This window comes from Schistocerca serialis, chromosome 3 (genome assembly GCF_023864345.2).
Source record: "Schistocerca serialis cubense isolate TAMUIC-IGC-003099 chromosome 3, iqSchSeri2.2, whole genome shotgun sequence".
NCBI classification, from domain to species: domain Eukaryota; kingdom Metazoa; phylum Arthropoda; class Insecta; order Orthoptera; family Acrididae; genus Schistocerca; species Schistocerca serialis.
In genome coordinates this window covers 93,142,928-93,150,509 of record NC_064640.1, presented here as the reverse complement: position 1 = coordinate 93,150,509, position 7,582 = coordinate 93,142,928, and the positions used below count along the sequence as shown (strand labels likewise).

At 42.7% G+C, this 7,582-nt stretch overlaps 1 non-coding gene across 1 annotated transcript; it reads left to right on the top strand.

Moving 5' to 3' along the window:
• Nucleotides 1–6,330: 6,330 nt before the first annotated feature.
• Trnat-ugu (transfer RNA threonine (anticodon UGU)) lies at nucleotides 6,331–6,405 on the top strand. The gene has a single exon. It is a non-coding gene; the product is annotated as a tRNA-Thr (tRNA).
• Nucleotides 6,406–7,582: the final 1,177 nt, after the last annotated feature.

Genomic DNA, 7,582 nt, shown 5'->3' with positions numbered 1-7,582 from the left:
TGGTATAAATAAGGAACAGAACTGATTTCTGGGGCACCCACCATTTCACCGTACCCCACTCAGACCCCACGTCAGCCGTTATCAACACTGTGAATAATAACCTTTTGCTGTCTGTTGTTAAAGTAAGAGGTGAACCAATTGTAAGCTACTCCCCATATTCCGGAATGCTCCAACTTCGGGAACAATATTTTGTGATCAACACAATCAAATGCCTTAGTTAAATCAAAAAATATGCCTAGCGTTCGAAAGATTTTGTTCAACACATCCACTACTTCACAGAGGACAGAAAACATAGCATTTTCAGTTGTTAATCGACTTCTAAAGCAGAACTGTACATTTGATAGCAAATTATATGATATAAAATGATCAATTATCCTTACATACACAGCCCTTTCAAGAACTTTAGCAAACACTGACGGCTCAGAAATAGGTCTAAAATTGTCTACATTATACCTTTCTCCATCTTTACAAAGCGGCTTTACTACTAAGTACTTAAATAGTTGAGGAAACTGACCATTCTTAAAGGAAAAATTTTATATTTGGCTAATTATAGAGCTAACAGCAGCACAGTACATTAATATTCCGCTAGGCAATCCATCATATCCATGAGAGTCCTTGGTCTTCAGTGATTTTATTATTGACTCAGTCTCCCCCTTGTCAGTATCACAGAGAAGAATTTCAGACATCAGTTTCGGAAAGGCATTTTCCAAGAAAGTTATATGATTCCCTGTAGAAACTAATTTTTTATTTAATTCACCAGCAATGGTCGGAAAATGATTGCTAAATACTGTACATATATCTGACTTACCAGTAACAGAAATATTGTTACTTCGAACTTATTGTATATCGACGACCTTGTGCTGCTGACCAGACACTTGCTTCACAACTGACCGCATGGTTTTCATTTTATCCTGTGAATTAGCCATTCTATTTGCGTACCACATACTCTTTGCCTTCGTAATTACATTTTCAAGCCTATTACAGTAGTGTCTGTAATGAGGTGCTGTTGCTTGATTGTGACTATTTCCAACTTTATGACATAATTCCCGCATTGTTCTACATGATGTTCTTATCCCACTAGTCAGCCACCCAGGCTGCCTTTTGCTTCTAGTAGCCCGTTTAGAACGTGCTAATGGAAAGTAACTGTGGTGTCACCGCCAAACACCACACTTGCTAGGTGGTAGCCTTTAAATCGGCCGCGGTCCGCTAGTATACGTCGGACCCGCGTGTCGCCACTGTCAGTGATTGCAGACCGAGCGCCGCCACACGGCAGGTCTAGAGACTCTTCCTAACACTCGCCCCAGTTGTACAGCCGCCTTTGCTAGCGATGCTACACTGACAAATACGCTCTCATTCGCCGAGACGATAGTTAGCATAGCCTTCAGCTACGTCATTTGCTACGACCTAGCAAGGCGCCATTACCAGTTTATATTGAGATTGCTATTAATGTACCGTCAAGAACGATGTACACCAATTATGGATCAAAGTTAAGTATTCCAAGATCTTCGTGCTTTATTTGCAATTCTCAAGACATTGTCCTGTTCCAGGCCTCACGCCAGTCTGCGTGAGCTTAAACGCGTGCCTTTCGGCTACCTCCGAGTGGCTTGGCTGTCTTGCCAAGTCACTACAGTAACCCTCAAAGAGTATGAGAAATGTATTAAGGAAAGCATTATATTTGTCATCTATGTTATCGACACTATAAACATCTTGCCACTGTTGTTCCTTGAAGAGGTTTAAAAAACTCTCTGTTCCTCTTGGTTTAACTTTCCTACATAATATTTAGTTATATGTGACATTTGTTTGAGTATAAAAGCCCTTTAGTGTTAAAATTTGTGCATTATGGTCTGAAAGGCTGTTCACTATCTTACTAACAGAATGCCCATCTAGTAATGAAGAACGAATAAAAATACTGTCTATGGCTGTGTTAGTATTCCCCTGCACCATAGTTGGAAAAAACACAGTCTGCATCAAATCATATGAATTTATGAGATCTACCAACATCGTTTTTCTTGTACCATCATATAAAAAATTTATATTGAAGTCATTACCTATAACTAATTTGTGGTACTTCCTATAAAGTGAATCAAGAACCCTGTCTAGCTTGAGCAGAAATGCTCTGAAGTCAGAGTTAGGGAACCTACAAACAACAACAATTAGAAGTTTAGTTTCGCTAAATTCAACTGCCCCTGCACAAAATGCAAATATCTGTTCAGTGCAGTGCCGTGATAGTCTATGCACTCAAATGGAAAACTGTTTTTTACGTACATGGCAACTCCCCCACCCCGCAAGGATCTCCTTGAAAAACAGCCAGCTAATCTGTATCATGGTAAAGGAAGCATCTGCATTGTCAAATTATTTGATGAAATGATAAATACATTATATGACATAACACGTTCTGATGTGGCAGCTGTCACGACGTCAACGTATACTATACACTAGTACTGCAGTTCACACACCGTCAGGTGGCTTGCGGAGTATGGATGTAGATGTAGATGTAGAGGTACATCTGAGATAAATTGTCACACTGAAGTATAATTGACGAGCCAAGCCATGTCGATGTAATTTTACCACAAAATAAATCTGTTATAACCGTTACTCATTACTAAAGCCGTCGGCGCACAGAAGAAAGTTCTATTTGCTGCTAGAAATCTATGATTATTTGCGCAACAATACAAAATACTTGCAGGTAGTAAATAAATGTTTAAAACTATGCGAAGTCATTTCTTCGTAATAACTTCTATTATATAGAAAAATATTTTACGAAACACCGATGGGTTGTGTAGCATAGTAAACAGATGAATCTACATTTCTAGTACCTTCCTGATTTACTCATAACATGAATAAAAAACTACCATTTCTGTTTTACAAAATTGAAGCCACTGAGCTATCAGTAATCTGTCAATGGCCAGAATGCAGTTATATACAAAAATATCCATCCTCACTCCCCGCAGAGCTGGGACTGCTAGGGGGAGAAAGTTAAATATCTGCACAGCTAAGAACGATTCTGCTGAAGTGTGGATAATCATCAGTTACACGTCATGAGAACAGCTATTTAGGGGACATAAAGTGTAAAACTGTGTAAGACTCTCTACTACATCTACACTACCACACGGGAGTGTTATGAGACCATTACTTTTCACAATGTATATAAATGTTCTGTTGGATAAGGTCGAAATTTGCAGGAGACTTTTCGCATATTATGCTGTCATATACGGAGAAATCGCAATTATAGTAAATAGTAGCCTAATGCTGGAAGATCTGTAGAGGATCGTCGCTTGGTGTACGGAATGTAAATTGACTCTCAATATAAGCAAATGTAACGTATACTGGATAAATAGGCAGAAAGATTCATTATGTATGAGCAGAACAATCATTGGGAGGAGTCACAACCATAAAATATCTAGGAGCATGTGTGCAGAACGTTTTAAAGTTTAACTACGACATAATACTAATCACAGGCAAGGCAGATCTCAGACTGAGATTCACTGGTAGAATCCTCAGGAACCCCCGTTCGACCAGTACTTGATTAGTAGTCGTCATTCGGGTATCCATACTACAGACGATTGATCGAGGAAATAGAAAACAGGAGCGCGTATCGTTACAGGTTTATTTAGTAAGCGAAAGGCGTCACGGAGATACTCAACCAACTCTAGTGGCAGACACATTGCAGTATAGTTTACTGTTAATAATCCCAGAGCGTCCGTTCCTAGAAGAGTCAACCAATATATTGCTTCCTCCTATGTATATGTCACAAAAGGCCATGAAAGTAAAATCAGAGATTTTCTTGCTCACACGGTCGCTAGTCAACAGTCGTTCTTCCCGTCAACCCATCATGACTGGAACAAGAAAGTGGGAAGTGATACTGGTATACAAAGTACCCCCCCCTCCCCCCCCCCCCACCCCACACACACACCATAAGGTGGCTTGCGGAACATAGATGTACAGTCGACAAAACAAATCTTTTCCCATGTCTTGATAAGCTCGGTTACTTTGATTTGTGCACAGCTCGCACCAGTGATATCGCAACACACACTGACAACGGCGAGAGCGTCGCAAGTAACACGCTTTTAGCGCTGTATTGGTTCCCTCCTCATGGTAACTATTTTTCTTATAGATCTTCCTGATTTCCCGTGATTGGGTAGAATGACCACATATTGTTAATACACACACACACTGCAAGATCCCCTCGCTTCTAAACTGATACTGTTATTACTCAGCTTAGCCGCGAGTCCGTAGAGGGTGGTATATGTGACGTACAGTATGACTGGGCAGCATTTCCACCCGGAATTTGCGAGTGTAAGTCGGACCTTCCTTGATCCGCCTTGGTGGATCGTGTCGTCGAATTTCCTCCTACCTGTGCGCGGTGCAGTTCTCGTAAATGTCGTCCCGTGCAGATTCTTCATTGGCGCATTGGATGTCTCTGTCGGTGGAAGCTAATTATCTGAAATTCCTGTCGATCAACTTTGGGATATCTATTTACTCGAAATTAACATTCAGAATGCCGTAATATCACTTTCATTCCTATTATATCAATAATGAAACACTCATGTCACAAACTACTCGTAACCGAGAGCATGGCTACCATCGAACAAGACAGGAAGAGCTCTTAACGCCGACTGACGACTTTGGCGCGCAGTCCGTATCTCTTACTAGTTTCGTCACAGTTCGTGGATTTCCGATCAAGTTCGTACTTACTAAGATATGCATTTGTTAATGAACGAGTGTGAATTTTAACGAGGCAAAATTATGATAAATAGTTTTAAACATTCAGGGGCTCCTCCTAGTATTCATGTTGTCATAAATGACTTAAATTATTAAATATAAATAAACAAAATCGGAGACTTTGGCGCCAAGATGGCGGTACTTCCCGTCATGTATATTTCCCAGGCTGACTCTTGTTGCTATGGTCCAGCGCCGAGCCCCACCCCACTACGCGCGACAAATGGTCGCTTCGTCACCTAGCCAGCCAGCGTGGGAAATGCTCTCCGACTCATGGCCGGCTATGGAGTACAGCACTTCCTAACTATCGTGAATACATCAATAAGAGACAATAATTTATTAAAACTGGTAAAAATGTCTTCCTCACGTAAGAGGCACCTTACAAAAAACACACACACACACACACGCAGCTAATGATATGGATTTCATCGTAATTTCAAACACATAAGGAGCTCTGGAAGCAGTTGGGGTAGGCTGATGTGCTGCAAGAACAACACTAATATAGATCAAGTATGCCAAACATGATAACACACAGCACGACAGACGAGAATGTTATTTACTGCTAGTATGTGTCAGCATACGCAGAGCACGAGAGACAGCGTCCCGGTACTCGTCCAGTATGATGGTTTCAGTGCGTGTGAAGGTGGGTTGTCCAAGGTGCGGCGTTTGCCTGCGAATGCGGCTGTTACAGCACGTTTTGTCGCTCAGACATACGGCGATGGGATATACATCCGGCCACAACACTGCTGTTTCTGAAGACGCGGCCACAGCGGACAGTTGACAATGGGATGTAGAGAATTACTGGTCAATCTCGATTTGACTTTGAACTATAAGTTGACAAATTTGCTTCCACCGTTTTGCAATAGATGGCAGCAGCGGCAAGCGGTGGTGAAGGTCGTAGGTCGTAAGTGTCATTTATTAAGATTAGACATTTGCAGACAGAACACTATCAAAATGTTAGTTCAAATGGTTAAAAGGGCTCTGAGCACTATGGGACTTAACATCTGAGGTCAACAGTCCCCTGTAACTTAGAACTACTTAAACCTAACTAACCTAAGGACATCACACACATCCATGCCCGAGGCAGGATTCGAGCCTGCGACCGTAGCAGTGGCACGGTTCCGGACTGAAGCGCCTAGGACCTCTCGGTCACCGCGGCCGGCTAAATGCCTGTTGATTTGTAATTTTTGTAAACCCTTGTCGCCAGTTTTATAGAGGTCTCGTCACCACAGCTATGGAGGCTGAGTTGGTAAGTTCGTAAAGCAGCTTCTGGTGCAGTACACCGCTAAGGCAGTTTCTTCCTGCTACTATTACACAGCTATGTCCCAGGGTCAGGTAAAAGGATAGGAGAAGGAAGGTTCTACAACACTCCAACAAATTAGTAACAGTATACTTATATGGATATGGTGTCTGTTCTTTCGGACCTCCTTCTTCTGTGTCGATGCACTCATATTCCCCGAACTCTTACGGGACTTGGAAGAATGTCTTCCACGAGTAATGAGTGTGTTGGTGTGGGACACTACGAATGTAGTGTGTGGACATACAAGGTGAGAATGTGAGTCTCGCGGGAGGCGTGCGCGAGATAGTCCCTGCAGTCGCACTATCATCTGCGCCCTCGGTGGCTCAGATGAATAGAGCGTCTGCCATGTAAGCAGGAGATCCCGGGTTCGAGTCCCGGTCGGGGCACACATTTTCACCTGTCCCCGTTGATCTATATCAACGCCCGTGCGCAGCTGACGGTATAAATATAATTCTAATTTCGAATTAGTAACAGAGTCACACAAACGTGTTAAAAGGTTTAATTGTGTTTATGGCTTGTTGAATTATTAAGTCCGCAACACTGCATGAAACATAACACAAAATAGGCCCTCAATAGCTAAGGGCAAATAATCGTAGGTAGACTTCACAGTACACAGCAAATGCAATTTCCAGCATCTTTCTGTTCACTTCTAGCAGTTCGCTAAAGGACCTTCTCTGTCTGAGTCAGCCCTGGACGATGACCTATAATCAAGTGGGCGATAGCTGCTGTTCTATCTTCCGAATTCGCTTCTGTCCGTTGTTGTCTGCTCATTGGCGGATTTTACTCGATCGGCAACTGGCCGAGGCGAAGTCCATATCTTTATCCTCAGCTCCGCCCGTGGCGCTGGTGGAACTTGCGCATGTGGCGAGTCTCTGTGGCACTGGCAGTAGGTCCTACATTTGCGCCTATGGTGCTTTTGCCCCACCTGCGTCTTTTTCTGACGACATAGCAGTAATTATATGATTAAGTTACCCTAGACTGAATATATCATCCTTCGAGCCATATCCTCGTCAATTTCAGGAATTTAATTTTCTGCTTTATCATGAAGGCTTCCGCAGCTGAGGCCCATAGAACGCTGGATCGTGTATGATGTTCGTCACATGGTACCTAAAGTAAATAGTAACAATGATAAAAATACACAATGTAAAATTTTATATGATTCTCTATTCCATCTACTTCATTTCAGATATTACACTCCTGGAAATTGAAATAAGAACACCGTGAATTCATTGTCCCAGGAAGGGGAAACTTTATTGACACATTCCTGGGGTCAGATACATCACATGATCACACTGACAGAACCACAGGCACATAGACACAGGCAACAGAGCATGCACAATGTCGGCACTAGTACAGTGTATATCCACCTTTCGCAGCAATGCAGGCTGCTATTCTCCCATGGAGACGATCGTAGAGATGCTGGATGTAGTCCTGTGGAACGGCTTGCCATGCCATTTCCACCTGGCGCCTCAGTTGGACCAGCGTTCGTGCTGGACGTGCAGACCGCGTGAGACGACGCTTCATCCAGTCCCAAACATGCTCAATGGGGGACAGATCCGGAGA